This window comes from Cynocephalus volans, chromosome 1, assembly GCF_027409185.1.
Source record: "Cynocephalus volans isolate mCynVol1 chromosome 1, mCynVol1.pri, whole genome shotgun sequence".
Classification (NCBI taxonomy): Eukaryota; Metazoa; Chordata; class Mammalia; order Dermoptera; family Cynocephalidae; genus Cynocephalus; species Cynocephalus volans.
The window spans coordinates 13,662,256-13,687,474 of NC_084460.1; the positions used below are offsets into that span (position 1 = coordinate 13,662,256).

At 36.8% G+C, this 25,219-nt stretch overlaps 1 protein-coding gene across 1 annotated transcript in view; it reads right to left on the reverse strand.

The window, feature by feature from the left end:
* Window positions 1-25,219, reverse strand: part of MACROD2 (mono-ADP ribosylhydrolase 2) — a 1,973,048-nt gene that overhangs the window by 1,173,281 nt on the left and 774,548 nt on the right. The window lies entirely within an intron of this gene.

Genomic DNA, 25,219 nt, shown 5'->3' on the forward strand with positions numbered 1-25,219 from the left:
GAGGAGACTCACGATCTGCCATCTACAAACCGTAGCCCAAAGGAAGCTGGTGGTGTAGTTTGGAGAACTGGCGGGTTGAAGATCTAAGTGTAGTCCCAGCTGAGGGCAAGAGAAGGCTGATCTTCCAGCTCAGTCAGGCATCAAGAGAGCAAATTCTCCCTTCCTCCACATTTTTGTTCTGTTTGGGCCCTCAGAAGATGACGCCCATCCACATTCAGAGATGGCAATCTGCTTTATTCAGTCAGCCGATTCAAATGCTAATCTCAGACAGAAATACCAGTTCAGAAACACCCAGAATCAATGTTTAGCCAAATATCTGGGACCCTGTGATCTACTCAAGTTGACACATAAAATTAACTATTACAATATCTTTGGTAAATATTAAAATATAGCGGAGCACACATGATACACGTGTGTATGGCTCTGGAGCCAACCTGCTTGAACCAAATCCCAGATCTACCACGAAGTTATGTGACTTCCAGCAAAGACTCACCTTCCCTGGGTTTCAGTTTCTTCACCAGTAAAACAGAAAATAATACCTACCTCATATGGTATTGTGAGAATTGGGTAAGTAAATACATGTAAAGTACATACTATAGATCTGGAACACGGTCAGCACTCAACGCATTGAACTATTATTTTGTGGATACAGACCTAATAAAAAAATGTTCTAGAAGTGAACAGCAACTATATTTGTTTGACAAGCCAATGGAAAAATTAGAATGAAAATGTAGGGATTAGTCAGTCAAAAAGTGTGACTCTACAAGGGCTATTTGAGCCTTAGGATAAACACATGCAGAACAACCATAGTTATTATACTTATATTTTAAGGTTCCACCCCCCCCAAAGCTGAAAAGAGAAATCCTAAAAATCCTTAAATCAGGATAATCTATCTACAGTCAATTTCCACCACCTCCCTCTCCTATAGTCCCGTTTGAAGATGTGCATATCATTCCAAATAGTTTTTTATTACTTTTTATTACATAGGTAATACATGTTCACTATGGGCTAATCCAAAATACAAAATAGCAAACAAATAGGCAAAAAGAAAAAAATAATACTACCTACATTTCCATTAGCTGGGATAAACACTGATAATGTTTTGATGTGTGTCCTTTCAGACCATTTTCTATGTTTCTTAACAATATAAACAAATAATGTATATTTTAATACCAAAATCAGATCACGTATTCATACTGTGTGTAATCTTTTACTTGGAGTTCTATGAAATGGTTTTCAGTCAATAAATACAATTTTTACAGCATCATTTTAAATGGCTAGTTCTTATCAATTTTTCAAAATTGCCTCAAGTAACCCTTATACTGGACATTTCATTTGTTTCCGGGTTTTCTCTATAACTAACAATGCCGACTGTTTATTGTAGCTAGTAGTTTTGCATATGCATGGAAGCAATTGCTAGAAATAAATGATTTTAGACTTTTGAACATGGCACAGCTGCTCTCCAAAAATGCTATACCTCTTGCTGTTTCTTGGGTGCTTCTAATAGGTCTTGATAGGCTTCGAGAAAGTGACCTCATAGGTGTGCATGTAAGGTTGCTCCAAAATGGTGAGAAAAAAAATTATTTTACAGCTAAGAAGTCAATCAGAACCTAGAATCACTTTTGAGCATCTTAACTCTGATGCAAACCCAATGAACAACTGGATCAGGTGCAGTACAGGAACAGGGACTGAAAGAGTTCAAACTGAAAGCCCGTCTTACGAATAAGGAACAAGGAAGTATCATTGTTCTGATTTAAGAAAGAAAACTGCATGAATAATTCACCCCCCCCAACAACAAAAAATGTGTTTACACTTTCAAACAGGTATTAAAATAGAGACCGTTTTGCCAAAAGTAAATGAGTGGAGTGTAAATTTCTCCTTCTGAGGAGACAGAAGAAATTCTACATCACAGCTGGGTAAGGAAATAAAATGCACTACCAGAGAACATTCCACAAGAACTACCTCTTTGCTTTAAGAAACTCAAAGAAAACCCTGGCTCTGCAACCAACCAATTCCATTTGATATTTAGGTTACATGAAGAGGACTACCCTGGGGTCAGATCTTCTCATTTCTAACTGTACTGAGAAGGAAGCTTTCTGATGGGAAAAAATATGTATCTCTCTCTTTTTAAGTTCACCAATGGTTACATCTTAAGGGTACCACTTCATATTCTAGAAGGAGGTCATTTTAAAAATGAGATCTAAGGCCTCACTATTCATAATAGGTTAAGAACTAGCTTAAACTGTCCTGGTCCCAATCATACTCAAATATCCTTTTATTCTTTTCTTGAATTTCAAAACCTAAAGGCGACTGGCTCCTTCACTTCTCTTTTAAGAAATACATTCAACGTACTTTTTAGGAGATGTTGGTAAAAAGTTACTGTTACTAGAATTTTCTGATATTGATAGTTGTTTACCCGGTATGATGTGCAATCAAACACTCTCTTGAAAGAGGAAAGCTTCACATCTGGCTAGGTCTTTAGGATTTCATATGGTGTGAGAACAGGAAAAATCAAACTAATACAGTTTCTAAATTCATAGGAAATGTTCACTTACACTATCCCATTGGGTACTCATTGCAACCCTATGAGATAAGTCAGACAGGTATAGTTAGCCCAATTTAACCAAAGAGGAAACTGAGGCTCAGTAAGACTGAGCCAAACCTACTCTTTATATATATATATCTTCTTTATATATATATCTTTATATATATATATATATCTTCTTTATATATATATATCTTCTTTATATATATATCTTTATATATATATATATTATATATATATATAATATATATATTTTTCTTCTGGCAAATTGAAACTCAGTATCTCTCATCTGCCAAGACTTCTAAGAGCATGTCAGTATATTTCATCCTTATTGCATTTCTAAGGTTCCTCTCAAAGTTTCATCACCTTCAACTTACACATGATTGGTTCCAACTAGTGTTTTTCCTTAAAAAACAAACAAAAAAAATTCAATCTTTGCATGCTAAGTCTAATGTATCTGTTTCGGAGTCAGTGACTATACCAATAACTCGATGAGAACTTTTAAGTATCATTTACAGTCCATTTAAATTGATGTGATCAGAACTGTTTAAGCCCACACTTGTAACAGAGCTGAAAATCGTTTTGAGTATATGACAACACAAATGGGAAAAAAGGTTTTGCTTTTCCTTTGCATTGATTACTGTATCCTTATCTGGACTGATAAGTGAACACCCTGTTTAGCTTAAAGAAGTTCCTTGAAATGGTAAAACAAAGAACTAATTTAATCTCTCCTATGGGGGATACTTGGAGCACAGTCTTTTTGAATTTGTGTTCTCAACATCAAACATAAAGCAATCATTTTTCTTTTTCTCTCCATATCTGCTGAACTTGAGATATGCCTCAGCAATAGTTTTTTTCCAGTTGTTGTCCACACAATTACTGGTTAATCTTCCCAGGCTGCAGTGAGATTTCTATTCCTCATATTTCAAAGGACTTCCACCAATCTCTAATTACTTTCTGAACTTCACCCTCTTTTTCTTTCTGGAGCTGCCATAAAATTTGCCTTTTACCACCAAGTATTCATGTTATCAGTACTCCCAGTACTATCACTTGGATTCTATGTTTCAGCCAATAATTGTCAAAACCACCACAGCAGTAATAGTGACATACAGAAGGACGATGGCAGAGTAAATAAATAACTTAGGGGTGTCATTCTAAATGAGGAAAGTACAGCATGGGTGATAGCCAGATACTCATTGGCTAAGAGTGTAAGCCAGCACTCCCTATGCAGAATTTGTGGATGACCTGTGAGAAAGAAACCATAATTACTACACTCTTTGGTGTACACACACACACACACACACACACACACACACACACACACACACCATTTTAAATATAAAAAAAATTTTCTTAGATAAACAGCTTTATAGAAAATCAGAAGTGTAGGGCTGTGCTGAATGAGGTGTCAGACGTAACTCTTGAATCGAATGTAGATTTAAAGAGGCAGTGTGGAAAAAAGCAAAGTCCTGTGAATTAAAGAGCAATTTCCTAGATCCAGGAGGTCCTCCAACTATCTAGGTCATTTAACTTGTGTGAGCAGGTCATTGAACATCTGTGGCACAGTAAATTGTTTTCAAAGTGGACTTCATGAAGCATTCAGGGTTCCCAGGAGCACACATACAATAGTGATTGTGGGAAGGAGCCATGTGTGTTCTCACGTGGACTCAGACTCCCAACTAACTTCAACCAGAACAAGACCTGGTTCACATATTGATTTACTGTTAAAATGTTATTTGAATACAGGTTTCTAAGACTGTTAAAAGTATACATAAAAATGTAAACACAACGATCTCTAGGGTCTCTTCCAACTCTAATATTTTTATTCCCTGATTCCCCTGAAAAGAAAAGAGGTGAATGGCTCCATTATCATCAGAAACAATTCTGCCAACTTCTGATGAATTGCTGATTTGACTACCTATAAGGTTGGCAACATGTTATACACATAGTCATGCAACGTGAATGGCCCCCAAGTTATCTGATGTTTCACTTTTCAACAAAAAGTCAGGAAGAAAAAAGTATGCTGATTAAGAGTGTCAGCAGGAAATGTATGGCAGGAGGGAGACTGACAAGAGAACAGGGAAAGGGAGCTTTTAGGTCTCTCCTTATACCAGACCTGTTTCTGCCAACTCCCATGTGTCATCGGAGAGGGAAATAGAGACAGGAGTTGTCAATCTGATTGGTTAGAGTATGAGCTACTGACTGAATCATACTTTCTAATGTTGGGGGCATGCTATGGTTTGAATGTCTCCTCCAAAACTCATGTTGAAACTTAGTCCCCAATACTGCAGTATTGAGAGGTTGGGCCTTTAAGAGGTGATTGGATCATAAGGGTTGGATTAATCTATCAATGGGTTAATGGATTAATGGGTTATCATGGAAGTGGGACTGATGGCTTTATAAAGAGAGGAAGGGAGACTTGAGGTATTATATTAGCAGGCTCTTACCCTCTTACCATGTGATGCCCTGCACCACCTCAGGACTCCACAGAGTCCCTACAAGTAAGAAGACCCTCACCAGACATGGTCCATTGACCTTGAACTTCCCAGCCTCTAGATCTGTAAGAAATTAGTATCTTTTCTTTATAAAGTACCCAGTTTCAGGTATTCTGTTATAAGCAACAGAAAATGAACTAAGATAGTGAGGTCACTATTTCTTAAAATGTACAAACCCATACTCCACTTACTTGACCTGTACTGTCAAATTTGAAGAGAGCAGGGGGCACTGCTTAAGTTTTGAACTGAAGTTTTCCCTGGAACACCAGGTACTGGCTCAGCTATTAAAGCAGCACTTTGATATCCAGTCCACTGACACTGCTTGCATAGAGCTCTCTTGGAAGCTCTACTAAGAAGTATAGTTTTAGCTGGGCATTCCCGGTTTCCTTGACTATTAAATATTTAGTCACGATTCCCCTCCTCCCCCCTAAAAAAGTAGAGGACAAAATAAACATCTAAAATATAAGAAGAATGTGCAAGTTAAATTGACACCATCAATGTAACATTCAGCCTTCCTTAATATTGCTGAGCTTAGAAGGGGAGGGGAAAAATACCAGAGTTCATACTCTGTGCAAATTTCCCTCTCCATTTAAGCTCAGCAATATTCAAGGCCAGTCCTAGGAGTTTTGAGACAATACTTGCAGGGTCTAGTTTCACCTGGGATATGTGGTAATGATAAGTTCTTGTCACTCAGACTCTAAAACTGTTTTAGGGTAAGAGAGGGTAAATAAGAATCCATTAAGGTAATTGTCAGTCCTCACAACTGTAGTCCACAAGCCACACTCTGTAGGTGGGGTCAACCATTCCCATGGCTTGTTAGAATTTTTTTTTCCCCATGAGTTCATAGTAGAGCATCAAAAAAAGACACATGGACCATGTATTAGTCAGGAATCTGGCAAGAAACAATCCACCTCAGATGGTACGGAGACGGTAATGAAGGGACTCCTTAGAACGTATGGGGAGGTTTCGGGCAACCAGGAACATACGTCAAGGCATCAAGAGAACAGCAAGAGCTGGAAGTAGTTCCCACCAGGGGCTGTGGGCACAAGAGAGGAAACAGTGTTACTGGTGGCATGGGAGCTCTGGCTTCATGAGCTGGACATGGAGCTACAATCCTGGAGTGTTGGGCCTTAAAAACTAACGCCACCTTAATTGACATTACAAGCAGCGCCATTATAGGCCCACAAGGGCGTATTAATGTGGCAGCCTAAGACGGCACCGGGAGGAAGTAGGGTGGGGGTGTCTGCGGGAACCTTGCCTTAGCCCTTATTGGCCAAATACACACTTCCGTGCTCGTGGTTGCAATAGCTAGGCATTGAGACAGGATGCATGCCCTTGGCCTTTAAGCTGATAAGATTATGTAAAAAACCTCCCTTCCCCATTTGCCTTTAAAAGCAAGTGCTTGTGTGATAATAAACGGAACTGCTCGACAGAACCCCCGCCGCATCTGAGTGTCCTTTAACCCGGCTGGTTTGGGGCCAGCGGTGTGCTCACCTCTCTTCATGGCTCTCTTCCCCCGTCTCCTTCCAAAGGGGACAGGAGGGAAAGAGGAATCCTGGGCCCTTTGCTCGCCCACCAAAAGGAACGAGGCCAGGGCTGTTCTGTACTGTTATTTTTCTGCTCTCTAGTGTAACTGCACTTCCTACATTGTTCTGTGCTTTGTTTATCTGTCTGTCATTTAATAGGCCAAGTTCCATGTTGACAAGAGCAATGCCTTACCAGAGACCATTGCAGTGTTGCCTTCAGTAGGCACCTAAGAAATAAGTGCCGAGTGAGTTAGTGAGTGAGTGAGTGAATGCCCGATCCAAAGATCAAAGGATGAAAAAAGACATCGAGGCAGGTGGATTTTGTACTTGTTTCTGATTTGGTGATTTTTTGCTTTGTTTTGTTTTGTTTTGTTTCCATCTTATAAATTGAGTTAGTGCCTTTAGCTCCTATCAATTCCAAAGCAACAGAGGAAGAAAAAAGGATCTGTCACTCTGTGAAGAGACACCATGACCCCACTCTGGAGTATGTCTTCTAAGCTTGTCTAGACACTTGAGAGGAGATAAGTTCAAGAGGAGGGAATCCCCAATGTGCTACATGATGGACTAAGTAGAGGGTTGTGATAAAAATGTAACACAGGTCCTGGCAGGTGTGGAAGTGACTGTCAATCTCTCTGGGGAAGGCTATGGATACCATATGGAGCTAATGAAAGTCCCTGGCAAGGAGGCAAGCAGCCTCATCAGCAGGAGGCAATGTGAACTAGCTGAGGCCCTGAAAGGGGAGAAAACAGACCTCAGCTCACATCCATGAGCAGAAGCCATACTCAGGGATGTCACATAGATCTACCTAGTATGAAATGGAAAAAGATTTGGGGGAACATGGTGGTGATTCAGGTTGCAGCAATTTCCTGGTGAGAAAATGCCTAAGTATTTGCTGATTTGTCTGCATTGTTGACAAAATTTCCTTCCAATACATAGTCTGGTGAGTGCTTGAAAATTGCAAAGTAAGGCGCTCCTAGGTTTGTGCGTAGGGACTACAAATGGGCACCTTGGACCCAAAGGCAACTAGTGTGTTTTCAAAATAAGCTCATATATAGCTCTATCAAATGGAAACTGCATTTCAGACTGGTGGCCTTCAAAAAACAGGCACAGAAAAAGCACCCCAAGAGAGGAACCTAGCAAGAATAGGAATATAGAATAAGTGTTAGGATTCAGCACTCTTAGACTTGCTTTGGCATATCAATGAGCAGAAACAGCTATCTCATAATACGGATCTTGGGAATAAAAATAAGTTTAGGTAAAAACTGCTTTGGGTGAAGGGGCAGTAAATTCACTGAAATAGATGTATAAAATTCTGAGTGTACTCCAAAAATAAAGCATGGTCATTAGCGTGAGTATGATGCCAACTATTACATGAGGAATTTGTCAGCCTTTTTACCTCAGATATAGATATCATGACTCAAATGGTAGTAATATACAGCAATGGGAATGTTTCAATAGATGGCATCCAAAAAGAAAGCCAGCCCTCACCAACTGCATATTGGGAATTTACTTGCTGAATGTTTTTTGAAGATATGTAAGGCAATTTCCTATTCCCAAGGACCCCATTCTCAGGATCCAGGGTAGAGACCTTAGCAATCCCCAAATATCTATCAATCAAAGAAAACAGGCTTTCCGATAGAGGCAAAGACCAAATGGTACTGGGGACAGCTGGGAAAATCAGGAAAGGTCCCAACAAGAAGGAAGTATTTGAAATGGAACTTGAAAGTGTAGGATTTCAATAGACCAAGTTGAGAGATGAAGAGGTGTCAGAGAAATGATGAGGGAGAGTTGCAAGAAAGGGTAGCTAACAACCCCGATACTGCAAAGGAGTCCAAGAGCGTGAGAACAGAGAAAGGACTATGTAATTCTGCACAAAGGAAATCTTCAGTCACTTCCATAATAGAAGTTTTGGTCAAGCTGAAGAAACAGAGCTCAAACAGTTGAGATTGTAAAGTGCTAGGAAAAAGGTGACAGTAATAAGTAGGGACCCAGTTTTTAGTTGCTGGGTGGTAAAGGGAAGGAAAGGAGAGGTACAAAACATTGAGAGGAGGCAGAGACAATTAAAAGGCATATGTTCACTTTGGGGGAGGAATAGAAGAGAACTCAGAATAATGCATAGGAAGGGAGACCTAAGGACAAAAAGAATCAACAGGCCTGGAAGATGGCACAGTATAGGGAACAAGGTCCTAAATGGAACAGGGACAGAGGAACGAAAGAGCACCACACTGTATTTTTTTTAAAAATGCATTTAACTCATGATTTAGAGGACTATGTTTAACAATAATAAGCAATGAGTATGACGAATTTCCACTGACAATTGTATTAAACGACAGAAAATAATAAGAACTAACATTAATTAATTCTTTACTATGTACCCAGCCCCAGACTCAGCGTTTTACACTTAAAATAAAATTTTGAATCATTATATTTATAGTATCAGATATTTCCAGATAAGTAGAGCTAAAGTTTTAAAAATATAAACACTTCCAAGACTGCAAACACCCAACTTGCCAACGCTTTGAAAAGTGTTTGGGATCCACCTGCTCAAGACCACTCCCTGCCCCCACTCAACCCTGCCCCCACCATGGGGACCTGTGTGATCTTATATCGCTTCATCGACAGTTTCTATTTCTCCTTAGGAGTTATGTGTAATACATGAACCCTCTATGCCCCTCATGATTTCAGTACTTTATGGCTCATTTAGAGCCACCTCAGAAGACTCTCTCTCATAACCATAACACTTCCATTAATCAGATTTTTCTCTGCATCATTTCTTGTCTGTTTACCTCAGGAATATCAATCCACTTACTATATCTTTTGATGTTTCTCTTTTCTGTTACTCATTCTATTTTTAAGTCAAAGGGAACTTAATCCTGGTTGATAAACAGAAGAGTGCCTACTGTTAATGAAATGTTTACAAAAAGAAGAGAAAACTCATATATTGTGATGTGAAATTACATAGTACAATAAATACTACTCCCTTTAAATATATCCATAATTTCTCTGTACAGTCTATGTGAACTTGTGTGTATATATCCCAATCTCCTAATTATTCATTTTTTTTGGTCTTAGGACTCAAAATTGAAATAAGGTAATTCTTATTTTGGATTTTTTCTTTCTATTTAAAGATATAAAATAGTATTTTCTGCAATTTCTCACTGTAAATTAATATTATAATCTTCTACACTATGGGAAAAACAAATTTTATGTACTAACCTAAGATCTTAACCACCATTTAAAAACTTGATTGTTCATGAAAATGAATTCTGCACTCAAAATGACTAATTTATAAGTACACCTTTGTAATGCAATCTTTTTGAATGTTAGAAACTGTCTGGATAGGAAGATAAAGCATATTATAATATTGTTATGTAAATGATGACATGGAATAACTAACTAAACATTAAGAATGCCTTTTCCAAGATCATTAATTAATTTTTCTAATAGATTAGTTATGCTACCAAATATTTTTATTTATCTTTAAAATATCTCAGCAGCTTCTTATGCAGTTGAAATTGTTTAGGAAAATTAACTCAAATATAAAATACATAAACATATTAAGAGTGCATGACCTTCTAAGTCTGGTTTTGATATGCCTAGTAGCATATCAAAAATACTTTCTCAATTCTCCTATTGTGCTAATGACTTGAAAATTGCAACAAGCCAGACAAGCAACCCATATAGAAATTAATGAATTAATAACCTACCTCATTTCAAAAAGAGACTCAAGTCAGCTTAACAGAAAGCATATAATTAAGCAAGATACAATGAATTAAATATGAGCAAGAAAAAGGAGAAGGAAAGTAAGATGTAGAAAGTAGGTAGATTCACACACAGATACATGACACGTAACATTGGGATTATAAGTGGTCCCCCCCATTTGGCTCCTAGAGTTCTAGAAGCCAATCTAAAGAGAGAAAAAATGATCCATTGCATGATTCACAGTGTTTACGAAGTAAAAATGACCTTACTGGTACTTATCTAAGGATGAGAACAGCTACTTCTGATAATGAAGTCCTAAAGAGATCCTTGGCATCTTCTAAGATATTCTTAGAGTAATCCCAGTGACGGGATCAACAGTGCTGGGAATCAAATCCTCTCCACAAAAGCAGGTGGCAGCACCCTAACTCCTTATTAGATCAAAACCAGATCCACAGGAGGTTATCAAAATGCCGTCCAACAAAAATTAACAAATGCTGCAAGCATGTGGACAAAAGGGAACTCTTATACACTGCCGGAAATGTAAATTAGTACAGCCATTGCAGAAAACAGTACGGAAGTTCCTCTAAACACTAAAATAGAACTACCATATATATGATCCAGAAATTCCACTACTGGGAATTTATCCAAAGGAAAGAAAATTAGTACACTGAAGAGATTTCTGCACCCCCGTAGTCACTGCAGCCAAGACACATGGAATCAATGTGGGTGTTCATCAACAGATGAATCAATAAAGAAAATGTGGTATACATGCACAATGGAATGCTACTCAGCCATTAAAAAAATAAATAAAATCCAGTCATTTGCTACAAGATGGATGAACCTAGAAGACATTATGTTAAGTGAAATGGGTCAGGCACAGAAAGATAAATACAACATGTTCTCACTCATGTAGGAGCTAAAAAAAAAGGTTGAGTTTATAGAAATAGACAGTTAGAATTGTGGATACTAGATGCTGGGAAGGGGAAGTTGGAGAGAAGAAACAGGGAGATGTTGGTTAACAGATACAAAATTAGAGTTATATGAGAAAAATAAGTTATAGTGGTACACAGTAGTGTTAATTTATTGTATGTTCTCAAATGGCTAGAAGAGATGAGCTAAAATGGTCACATCAGAAAGAAATGATAAATTTTTGCAGTGATGAATATGCTAATGACCCTGATTTGATCATCACATATTGTATAGATGTATTGAAATATAACTCTGTACCCCATAAATATGTACAATCAGTATATTCAATTTTAAAAGTAAGTAAAATTTATAAATAAATAATGAAATACTGTCCAGGGAATGGGTCTCTCAATGGACTTGATCAGTCACAAACTACTTTAGAACATCTACTATAACATATGGACTAATTATCTTTCAGTCAGTATAAAATAAATATTCAGTCCCAGTCCATGTCTTGGAATGTCCTGAGCATCACTAAATTTGCATGCCTGGAAAATACAGGACTGCATGCTTAAACAAGCAGTGAAGATCAGGGAAGCATTCTGGGTATGAAAGTGCCATTGAACAATCTATGCAGATTATTTCACTTTCCACAAAAAGCAAGTGTTAGAATTACCCTAAAAGGGATAATGATATTATAAATAGTGAAGTGAGTAGCATTTAATGCTATCTAAATCCAGTGGCACAAGTGATTTGCTAGTTAAACAAAAACACACACACACACAGAAAGAGGCACTAGAAAATTGAAATTATCCTTGTTTATTTTTTCTTTTAAAAAATCTGAAATTGGTAAAGTTTATATAGTCTTTTAAAAAGAGCAATATTTGATCTATTTTCTTTAATAAGATACCTACCCAAGAAAATAACATTATTGTCCAAATTTGTAATTTGTAATCTCTTGAAATTAAATGAAATTTATTCTTCTAAATTCCTAGGTACATTTCAGAGTATTACCTCTTTGAATTTCAGATTTATCTAACAATGCTTTTTCATTTTGTTTTTCAATTTTTCATAGAGAATTGAAATATAAATTAAGGTTTTAATGTACTGTCACTGAAAGGAAGTGATTTACTTTTAAAATCTTAAATGTATTACTCATTTGCTAAGTTTCGCTAAAATTTTGTATTACTTCTTTATTTCCATTAGGATAAGAATAATAAATAAAGGGATCCAAACTATAATAGAGAACTTTCTTGTCTTTCAAATATTTAATTCAAAAATATCATCTCTGGCAATAAATTTATAAAACAGCATAATATTATCAAGATTTAGAATTTAAACAGTATCTTTTTGTTCATATTGCACTTGTTGAAAATGTTTTCATAACGTTGGGAACATGTGGGCTAAAGCCTCATCATATCAAGATTGGGGACATAGATCGGTCACTAACCATGAAGAGGCTTGACAAGCTTCCTATTTATAGTTGAAATTCACCCATTATTATTTTTGTGATCACCTGCTATGTGTCAAACAAATTATGAGAAACGATATAATTAATAATAGATAAGGTCCCTACTGTCATGAAACTCACAACCTAATGGGAGAGGTCAACACATGTTTAAAAACCATGAACTGTGTCAAATGCCATGAGGACAATAAGCAGATGCTGTGAGAAGAATAACATGGGATGTTGAATTCGGATAGGTGGTCAGCCAAGACCATTCTGAGGAGGTAATGTGCTTTAAGCTCAGACCAGAAGGAGAAGGAGTCAAATATGCAAAAAGGAACCTAGGAAGATGGAATAGAAAGAAGGCCCAGAGGCAAGAAAAAGCTTGGGGCATTTTAGAATCTGATGGAAGCCACAGTGGCTAGAGGTAAGTGAGCAGCAGAGAGTCAGGAGATGACTCTGGTCACCAGAGAGGCCAAATCATGAAGGGCCATGAAAGTCTCAGTAAGACTCTTGATTTACTCTAAAGAAATGAAAGAAAGGAAAGAAACAAACAAGCAAGCAAACAAAAACACTGAAGGACTGCAGGAGAGCGGCGAGTATAAGGGCAATGCATTTAGGAAACAGAACGAATTAATGGAATTAAGCCTTCCTTAATGACTCAAGATGCTAGTAAGTCTTAAGAGATCATTTTTCAAAGATACAGGATTCTCAGTTAGACAAAATCAATTAAATTGGGTTTAACATATAATAAATGTTATGTCTAGAATATGGACAATCTGGGGTTTGGGGATGCTCTTCCTATTGATGGAATATTTATTTCCCCTTAATTTCATGCATGCTAACTCACAAGCCTCTAAGATTCTTAGAACTATGTTTTCCTCCAAAAGAAAATATAGAAAGGTATAAAGGATAATATGATAAACACGTATGTTCTTATCATTTACAGTTTGAATTTTTCAGGTTTACTTCCTTTAGCAATAATGTTCATGTAACATACCTTGTACTAAATTTTAACCCTTTCAAAAGTGGGCTAAGTAATCATCTCAAAAACAATGTCCTCTTTCCCTGGTAGATAAGACTATAAAGTCAATAAGTTTATTAGACTTTATTAATAAAAATTCAATACAGCCCATGTTCATGAGGGCTGCAATTCTTAGGTCATTTTCTTATACCCCAAAAACATATACATGAGAAGCCGTTAGGTGTTTGTGTCTGACTTAAACAGCACGTGTGGCATTCTCAAGTACCTGAGGCAGGAAAGATGCCCAATGTGGTGACTTCATCCAAAATGCCCCAGAGAAGGAATGGTGAGGGCATGGCCGAGGTGACCTCATCAGCAATGGCCCGAAGCTGGAGTGGTGAGAAGGTGGCGGAAGTGTTTCATCTGAAACAGCCAAAGCCCAAGCGGGGAGAGCACCAGGCGAGAGTGGGCTCTCACTCTCTGAGAAGCAGCGGCTGCAGCACACAGCATTCGGGTTTCTGCACATGCCCCAGTTCTGAAGGATGATCTCAGATACAGATCGGAAGATAAATTCTGTGCTAGAGCTGTCACCAAGGCAGAACTTGTGCTGTGATTGCTGAGCAATTGTCAGCTGACAAGAAGTAAGCCAAGATCCCCTCAGGACAAAGCTGACATTGCTTTTGCTTACTGTAAGCCATTTTTAGGGTCAGGGGATCTTAACAACATCTTCATGGTACATTAGTCTGCAAAAACCAACCAAACGAAAAATAAAACCCAGGAAATTTCTTCAAGTTGGATATTCATCTCAATAAAAACTGTAATTATTAAGTTCTTGGTAGTCCACCATCACCTTGGCAGTACTCTAAAAAAACCACATTACCTAAAAATATCACACATGCAGGAGTTCGTAGATCCTGGAATGATAGATATTCTCTGATTTCAAATATACAATAAGCTAAAGAAAATATTTTTCACACTGCTTGGTCTGTGGGCCACAGTTTTCTTAGGACAACTATTTTAGGAACCCAAAGTCTTCAATTCATGGATTACATGTCATTTTCAATTTATAACCCTGTGTATAACTGTGACAACTACCAGATGAAAAGAAATACTCTATGCCCATTAGACATTCAGTATCCTACTCTCCACATTTCCCAAGTGAGAAAAACTGAATATAAGCAACTACTGATTGACAGCAGCCACTAAGTGACACAGATACATCTACCTCATAATTCATTTACTATTTTAATAATCATTTCACCACAATTAATAATCTCTTAGAGGCTGAGGTCTGAGACCGAATTAGAAGCATACTGCTCTGGCTTCTCTTCCATGAAATTTAAATATATATATATATATATATTCAGGATAGGATAGATTTGTGAAGTTGTTTTCAAAGAAATAATTGCATTTTTTATAATATAATGACAACTGTATCATAATCTCCTTGAAGGTGGAGACAATGTTCTTCTCTACAATGTCCATCATGTTTGCCAGGGGTACTATATTATCTCTGTGTTTGTTGAATTAATGGTGGATCACATGAAGTATAACATGATAACTAGAAATATAGAAAGCATGTATTGAATATTGGTAACTTCCTATTGGTAGCTTACCTTTACAGAAGTATTTCATGTTCATTAAAAATAATTTATGTCAATTTCCACCTGCTTCTCCATTCCCTTTTTTGTTATCTTTTATCAGCATGAAGCCAGAGACTGAAAACTGATATATTTTTGCAACATACTTCTTGTTATAAAATCACAGTTCCCAGTTTGAGAAGCAAAAATGTAAATACATGCATTTTGTAAGTACCCAAGTACTCAAATTGCCAAGCACTACCAAATGTGATCTCTGCTGAATAAGGTGGAATTCTGCAGGGTTGTATTCTAGAGTCTGGTTATTCCTCCTTTTAACACAAAATATCAGTTTTATTAAAGAAACTGCATACTGATAACTTTCTTCAGAAAAGCAGTACTAATACTATAAGCTGTCAGATCAGTCAAAATGATATAAAGTAAGAGTTATGTTTTCTCCTTTTCTCAATATGACTTTCTTTAAATAGAATGCTTCTGATAAAATCTGACTATATAAGCACTAGAATAAAGCAATTCATAAAAACAGAACAACAAATTGGAATTAAAAATAACACTTTCTTCATATTGCTAGTGATCTACTAGGCACTGACAATTCAAAATTTATCTTCATAAATATACATGCATGCATACACATACATACACATCTTCACTTACACATTCATTAAAAATATACTGAACATATTGTACATACCAGGTCCTAGGCTGGGTAGTGGTAAGGCAATGAAGATCAAAAGCAGATATAAACCCTGGCAATGTGCTCCATAAATATGGATGATGCTAAGTAGGGAGGCTATAACAAAAAAGAAGGTGGGTGGTACCAGGTCTTGAGGAATTCCAACTGAATCTTGAGAATGCTGGACTAGCAAAAGAGACTGAACAGAGTGGGCAAGAGGGACAGGAGGAAAGTCAAGGGAATGTTTCATTGTGGAAGCCAGAGGAGGAGCATATTTCAGAAAAAAGACAAAGATCTATAGTACCCATTGTTACTGCAGAGGTAGGTAAGATTACTATGACAGATTGTGCTATTGGCCCCAATTCTTCACCTCCCCATGCGTCCACCTTCTTTACTATGTGACTTTGAAGTTTCGCCCACTAAAACGAGTGGAGTGTATTTTCTTTTGGTCAAGTGACTTGCTTTAGCCAAAAGAATAATTGTAATTTGTGGTCATGGGCATGCTAATAGTATTGATCTGATCACCGCATCTTGGGCACAGGTTGTGACGATCAGCTTTGTACCCCATGAATATGCATAATCAGTAAAAAGGAAAAGGAAAAGATAAAATCAATAGCATGGATGTTCTGAGCATTTCCACTTGCCTTCTTGTGCTTCTGCTATCCCCATGAGAAGGGCATACCTGGTCTACCTACTGAGTCCCAGGAGGAACAGAGACAGTGCAGCAGAGCCCAACAGCTGAGCAAACTCACAGACACAAGAACTAAATAAGTGTTTTATTTAAGTTTAGGATCATTTGCCCCTGAAGTTTTGTCCTTGTTTATTATGCAACATCATCTTGACAATAGAAAACTGACACACTGACTAAAAACCTGTCTGCCTGTTTGCTAGATTAACGATATAGGTCACTAATTGGTATAGATCAGTTTTGCCATGGAAAGAAGAAAATAGGGTAGGAGAAGTACATAGCTTTAAGGGAAGTTATGTGTGAGCATATGCTAGTGTGTCTTAAATGGCTGAAGAAAAGTCAGTGGGAAAGATCCAAAAAAAAGGGGGCAAAACGAATATTCAAGATAAAAAGAGAAGATAGGATAAATGCCATTTGAGAGATTAGGTAACATGTTGTGGGAGCTTCTATTAATGATGACACAGGTCAAAGGTAAGGCTGGGTGGCTTCTAAGGGAACCACAGGAGTATTGGCTTCATGAGCGCCAACCCCTCCAACCCCATAACAGTGGCAGTTGTTATTCACGTTGTACTTATATCCACGAATATGAAACAAGGAAATTCCAGTTAAAGTTTGGCTGAATATACTCTTAAGTGCCATTTATAGTGACATAAGATCTTACTGTTCTATAATGAAAGGCCTGACTGGGTGTAAAACAAACTTCAACTGCACTTTTTAAGAGGGGTCTAGTATGGAAAGCTGTACCACTACACTACCATAATCACTACTTGAATTATGTCCCCCCAAAACTCACTGAAGCTTGAATTGTGTCCCCCAAGATTTCTGTATTAGAAAATTGGCCCCCACTGAGACTGTTAAGAGGGAGGGAAATCCTATTACGGTAGTAGAAAGGTGCAGCCTTGAAGAGGTGATTGGATTGTAGGACCATGCGGTAGTGAATGGATTAAAAATGGTGTGTAGGGGCGTCGTTCTGAGGGCTTTAAAAGGAGAGGAGAGTCTGTCTCTCTCTCTGCTCTCTCTGCTTCCACCATCTTGCAACGTAAGACCACTGGTTTGCTGTCACCACCTCCAGATGGACTTTGGACTTCCCAGCCTCAGAAACTGTAAGCAATAAGTTTTGTTTTCCTTCTAATTTACACAGTTATGGGTATTTTGTCATAAGCAACAGAAACAGACTAATATAAATGCTAAGAAAAAATTACAATATAAAAATGAAGAGAAATAATAAAAGCAGATATATTTGTCATCAACCAGATTATATGTTATTTAGTTATTTATAAAACATTTTTTGAAAGATAAATTACCCATTTTAATGTTAACTGTATTTTTTATAATCTACTTCTATTAATTATAAAATAATTGGTTAGAAAGCTCCAACTTCTGATGATAGCAGAAGAAATATTTTACTCTATTATTTTAGTAAAAGTAAATTATTGAAGATTAGTATTTTTATGAAATGTGACAACATTCAGTGAGCATCAACACAGTTTTAAGTAGCTTTGATAAAGTTAGTGCAAACTGTCTATAATTTAATGCTTTTTTTCTAAATCAATTGTTTTTAACAATCCCAAATAGGTTCATACAATTTAATAAAACATGCATAGTAGTTTTCCATTCTAAATCTAGACTCTCGTAGGATGTACAATTGAGAGGTAAACAGTAAGGATGATTTCCAAAACTAGCAGAATACTTAAATTCCTTATAAAGATTTCTTTTTTCTTTCTTTAAATTATGATTTATAAAACACATATAAAATGTTCCATCTTAACCATTTATAAGTGTGCAGTTTAGCAGTGTTAAGCATACTCACTTGTGAACACATCTCCAGAATTTTCTCATCTTGCAAATCTGAAACTATATACACATTAAATAACTCTCCTTTCCCCCCTTCCCCGTATGCCCTAGTAACATTCTACTTTTTGTTTCCAAGAATTTGATCACTTTGATACCTCATATAAGTGGAATCATACAGTACCTTTTTTGTGTGTGTGACTGGCTTATTTCTCTTAGCATAATGTCCTCAAAGTTCACCCATATTGTAGCATATTACAGGATTTCCTTCCTTTTAAAGCTGAATAATATTACATTATCTGTATATTACACATTTTGTTTATCCATTTATCCATTGATGGACATCTGGGTTGCTTTCACCTCTTGGCTATTGTGAATAATGCTGCTATGAACAAGAGCTTTCAAGATTTCTTATTTTTCAAATTATATTATGTTTCAATAATAAAATTTACCCCAAGATATCACTTTCTATTGGAAAATTAATATATACTCCTTATCTTAAATAATTCTTAAGATCCATTTGTGCATGCCTATGTAATAAGCAAAACATTCTTATATTACTGAAATATAATCATTTGAGAAAGGAACAATTTAGAATTCATTTTTTTACTGACATTTTCTAAATTAGTTAAAGATTTTTATTTTTAATTTTGACCAAAAATCTGCAACAGTACTCTATTAATTGCTCACATATTATTTTTGTGGGGTATTCTTTGAAGTCCAAAGAAGCACCACATAATAGATTAATCTTTGACATTTTCTATAGTTAAAATATAATATTCTCTGTAAGCTTCTTGAGATATGCACTTAAAAGGCATTCTCTTTCTTTTTTTCCTCTTTCTCTCTTTCTTTCTTTCCTTTCCTTCCTTCCTTCCTTCTTTCTTGTCTGTCTTTTTCTTTCTTTTTAGTTTATTAGAAAATCTAAGCTGTAAAATTAATATCAAACCATCTCCCTTGCACTGTGAAAATATGTGTGCATTTCCCAGACAGCACTTGCTCAGGTTCTGATGGCAAATACAAGGTGGTGAGTGGCTCAGCACATTTTCATTACACAGTACATGATATACAAGTTTTAGGAATGATAGCATTTTTAACTTACAAGTAGCATAGGCTATACGGCAATTTTTCCCCAGGTAAAATAAAGAAGCCTGAGAAAACACTGAAAATGTTTTCATAGTATTTGTGTTACCATGTCAAATGCTGTTCGTATGAGACAAAACCCAAAGAGAAAAAGATAAATAAGTGAAATCACAAGAGATCTGATAGCTGGGACAGTTCCTTTGTGACAGGTACAAATTCCTACAAATTAATTACCTGAGTGGCTAAAATCAATACCAAGATCCATACTGTCCCATTATTAATGTCTACACCCCTGGTTTCTAGGACTGTACGTTGTTTCTCAGTTGCTCTGGACAGTCATGAGCACGGAGGGCAGAGATGCTGTTTCTAATGACCATTCCTGCTTCCTACCTAAGAACCATGGAATTTCTAAATCTCCTCTGTGCCCTACTTAAATTTTTAATAGTCAAATATATGCATTAAAGGTGACCCTCCTACACAGAGACATGTTAAGATACATAATTTCTGCTTCTCAATAATTCATGACAGATATTTACCAATCACCTACAAAGTGTCAGGCACTGCACTAGGCACTGCATACAGTGGTTAACTCATAGTTTCTGTCTCAGTGAAGATAATTTCTTAGTGGGGGAGACAATCATTTTATAAGGAGTCCCCCAGTGAGTTATGTGCTTAAAATTGTGACATATAGTAAAAATAATAAAAAGCAGCAGTAAAATATACTACGAATGTGCTTCTATCTCAGAGGCTGGGACAGTCTGAATGGGAAGGATGTCCAGGAAAGCTTTCCTCGAGCATATAACATATGCACGCTGAGGAATACGTGGGGACAAACGGGCTGAAGGGGATAAAGAAGAGCACCCCAGACAGGAGGACAGCCGCATCAAGGGCCCATCTATGAGAACCTCATACTTGTATGCGTGGTATGCCTAGTACAAAATCTCTTTCCGAAGATTACAAAGGTTTTCTTAGAAAGTCATCTGCCTTCTTTCAAAGAAACATTTGAGAATTGCTTTCCTTTCTCCGGAGACAATCCTCCGGGAACTCTGTCAATAAAGTCAGCCCAGGAAGATCATGTTGGCCTGACATGTGATTAACACGTGGATACTGTCCTGGCAGAAATGCAAAACAGATCCTTCTACTAACATCCCTTCTACCAGGAGTTCACTTTCTCTCCCATTTGAGCCTCAAACTCTTTCCCTTTCTTATATCCCTCAAAATCTATCCTATTGTACCAACAGAGACGGGAGCAGAGGTCGATCAAAGTTGAAATCCTTTTTTGTCACTAGCTGAAGACCTCTGTCATAGCTTCCAAAATCCCCTCGCTTACTCTACTGAGATTCCCCCTTGGTCTTCTTCCACCTCAGCAAGAGTCTCAGGGGCAAAAAGAATGGCAGAAAAAAATGGGTGATTTCTTGTAAAGGCTTCTAGTGGATTAAATGCCTGTTCTACTAAGCAATCCTACCTGGGTGAACTTGAATCTGTGGCTGACTTTGAAGTTGTAAGGAGTGAGTGAGAGTTGCGGAAGCCTTTAAACCTAATATAGCTTCAGGTTTTCACCTGCCCCCTCACCTCGCTTGCAACTTTTCTCTCCATTCCTCATCCTAATGTCTCTCCACACTCATGGTTCACAAACTATTGTGACTCTTCTTTCCCTTCGGCTTCTATCTTGATGCTGAAACTGTATCATGCAACTCCTTTCTCCATTTTGGGTATACTTCTGCACCCAACCCCTGACCCCAGATAATGACAGTCATAGCTACTGGATCATGGCTGGGCCACACCCTCACTTCATTTCCCTTTAGGCAGGAGGAATGAAGACAGGAACGTCCTCACTCCTACTGACAGGCCCGCTATAGAAGAATGAACTCTAGGCCTCCCAACTTGGATCTTGCAAAGCATGATGCCTTCGCATGCACTGCTGTTTATGTTGGCTTGGCTGGATAGCAGCATCAGCACTGGGCATATGATGGGTTAAGTTGGCTTCTGCAGGCTATTCTGGGAATACACCCAACATTTGTAGCTTTTATTTTTCTATGGAAAAATACCTTCTAAGTTCCAAATAACCAACTCACAAATGAATTTTTGGAACAGAATCATTTGTAAGATGAGGTACTGACTGCAATTAGAATGAAACAATGCAGACTGGATGAATATTCAATTGAATTAACCAAAAAGCATAAAGATGAAAGACTATTGCACAAAGCCAAGTAATTCATATGAAAAGATACCATTAGCCAGTAGTTAGACCCATTTTAAAGCGTACATTAACTCTTTCAGGACACAAAGTAGCGGTCTGAAGATGCCTTAGTGGTTTGAAAAGTATTCCCCAAAAGACCTCAAACTCGTTTCAGCACTGGGAAAATCTGATTCATTATTTTACATGAGGCCATAAGAGATACAGTTATCTGTCAAATAACTAAGCATGAATGTAGCAGAATGAAATATATGAGGCCAATATAGTTTCCACATATCCTTACATGTTACAGACTGTACACACACACACAGACACACACGCACATGCACATGCACACACCTTTCCCAATACAAATTTCACAGTCCACAAAATGTAAATTATTCAACCTTAAATATTATGAGATTTACTTATTGTGTCCTTTTTTAAGCCAAACTATTTTTAAAAGGTGCTAGAAATTTATTTTAATAACCAATACTATTAAATACCATTTTCATTTTCAATTCTTGTATGTCAGCTCCTCTGAAAGAAAAAAAATATTATTCTGCAAACATAGGTGGTCATAGTAGCAGACAACTGCAAGAGTTCCCCCTCTCAAGATGTAAGGCAAACTCCTGGTAGTGAAAAGCTAAAAGCAGCCAGAAAGCCTGGATGGATGGAAGCCTGGATGGTTATTTCAGTTGACTGAGTTCCTGGTAAAGGAAACAAAGTCATTGTTTCCAACCCCAGGGGAGTCAGTAAACTTTGTTTTATCCCATGGAAATAAATATCATATTCCTAATATGAAAGGAGTATCTATGGTGCTGTAATTCGAGAGCTGGAAGGGACATTAGAGGTCATCTGGCCAAGGTGTTTGTAAACTGTGATCTTTCAGAGCCCTGGAAATTAATATACAACTCTCTGAGAGACAAGGAGAAACTGCTTCCATGTTTCTTATATTTTCAGGAAATTTCCTAGTAGTAAGTTTTCATCAGAAGCAAACGGGTCTTGAGTTTTCTTTTTGCCAAGCTTCTTCAACATCATACAGCAGCACAGCTAAGTTCATTACTTCTTATGATTTTGTGGGTTGGGTGAGTGGTTCTTCCAGTTTGGACCAGTTAGTCTGGGGCTCTTTTGTCCAGGACGGCATCACTCACAGGTTAGGGGCCTTAGATGCGGCCTCTCTACAAGTCATCTTATCCTTTGGGAGGCTAACCCATGCTTCTTCAGACTGCAAAAAAAAGGGTCCCAGTAGCAAGAAGTCCAATGCAAATGAACTTTTTAAGCCACATTTCATATTGTCTTATTGGCCAAAGTAAATTACATAGTCAAATCCAAAATGGGCATAAGAGTGACTTATGCAGTGTGTGAAAATAGAGATGTGAATTATCATGGCCATTTTGTAACAATCTACTACGTTTTAAATTTTTTAAGTTAAATCCACTTGATACAGAAGTAAACACTTGAAAAATGCTAAGGGGGTGGATGTAAAGTGTTCTCTTCACAAAAATGATAACTATGTGAGGTAATTCATATGTTACTTAGCTAGATTTAATCATTCCGCAATGTTTATGTACTTCAAGACAATATGTAGTACACAGTAAATACATACAATTTTATGTCAATTTTTAAAAATTTTAAAAAGAAGTAAATTAACTTTTACCTGAAAATACAGCTCCTATGATTTTACTAACATAATTTACATTTAAAGAATCAAAAATCCATCCTATGCCTATGTAGCCTTTTGCATATATAGGCCTCACTTTATACCTTAAATATGTGTGTATTAGTTTACTATGGTTACTGCAACAAATTTCCACAAATTCAGTCACTTAAAGCAACATAAATTTATTCTCTTATAGTTACGGAGGTCAGAAGTCCAAAATTTGTTTCACTGGTCTAAAGTCAAGGTGTTGGCAGGCTGGTTCCTTCTGCAGTCTCTGAAGAAAGAACCTGTTTCCTTGCCTTTTTCAGCTTCTAGTGGCTGCCTATATTCCTTGGCTTGTGGCCCCTGCATCCATTTTCAAAGTGCATCACTCCAATCTCTGCTCCCATCATCCCATCACCCTCTCCTGACTCTGACAACTCTGTGTCCCTCTTATAAGAATTACTATGACTATGTCTAGGCCCACCCAGATAAAGGAATAGAGCATACTTTGAGGTAAATTAATGATAGTTTATACTATTTCCTCTTTCTCTCTCTCTGAAAACTGTTAATAATCAGAGCTAATCTGACTCTGTTTACATTTCCAGACTTTAATTAGATTCTATTTTCTAACTTACCACAAATACAACCCTGGGTGACTCCATATTTCTATAGTTTTTGAAGTTACTAAAACTTTTCTCAGCAGTCAGCTCTGTTTTTCACATCAGGAAATCATTTTCACAAATTGTCTCCTTTCTCAAACTATTAAAGTAGTTTCTCACAGGATTCATACTCTGTTTACAAACGAATAGAAATTACCCAGCAACAACCTCAGCTCAGAATTGGTTCTGATAAAAATTCTTCAAAATACTTTTTGCAAAAAACCCCCCAAATCCTTTATTCAAATCATTGTGAACAAAACTTAAGCAATATTTTGGAGGAGAGGCTTATACTGGATTAATGACACTTTTATGTCTGTGTTTCCAAATACTCTTGTAACTCTTGAAAAATATCATGATTTATAAAAACGAATATGCTAATAATAAAAAAAATTTGAAGAAAAAAAGAAAAATAATAATTCTTGAAAGAGCTTAAATATTTTTTTTCCTGCCTAATAAATGTTTTCAAACAACTCTATTTTTTATGATTTTTTTAATTCAATGGGCCCATTTTAAAAAACTGGGTATCAATTTATGATCCCTTGTGACTAGACTCATATATTGCATTCTTGAAAAGAGAATGTTGTTTTGCCACATCCCACAAGCATGTAATAATTCCCTTGTAGGCATGATGCAACCCTTTGAACTAACAGTGAATCAAAAATAAACATGACAAATTCAATTTTTCAAATTTTATTTTAGGTAATTTTGATCATCCCTACATTTTACCATTAAGGGAATTGCCTTTTTCTTCTTACATTTCAAAATGATGGATAGTAGAATAAAATCAGCAAATAGGTAAAAACTCATGACTTATATGATAACACCACCCCTACAACAAAGTTTTTAGAGAATGGCCAATGAGGTAATAATCACTCCAGTATTATCTTCTCTGAGTTCTTAACACAACTAAAAAAAATCAATACTTATGAAATAAAAATGATATTTTAAAAAATATTTGGAAAGGTGAACATGATACATGGTCTAAAGTAAAACAGAGTGCCTAAATCAAGTTGTACATGTGCTGCAATAATTTTACACATATAAGTGTGAACACTGACATAAATAATTCAAATTCTGACCTTCTCCTCACTCGAAAATTAATACAAGTTGGATTTTACTTTGTTAATTATGACAATATATACATGACCAGAAATGAACACTGTTCATTTTGCGGTGAAGCTTTGAAATGAATAAGTCAGATGAATTATTTCTGAATGATTTGCTTTTTTCTTGCTGAAATCCAATATATTGTTAAGATGCCTAGACTCTCCAGATAATAGCCCAACGTGAGCCTTCTGCCAGCTCACACAAAGGAGCTAAA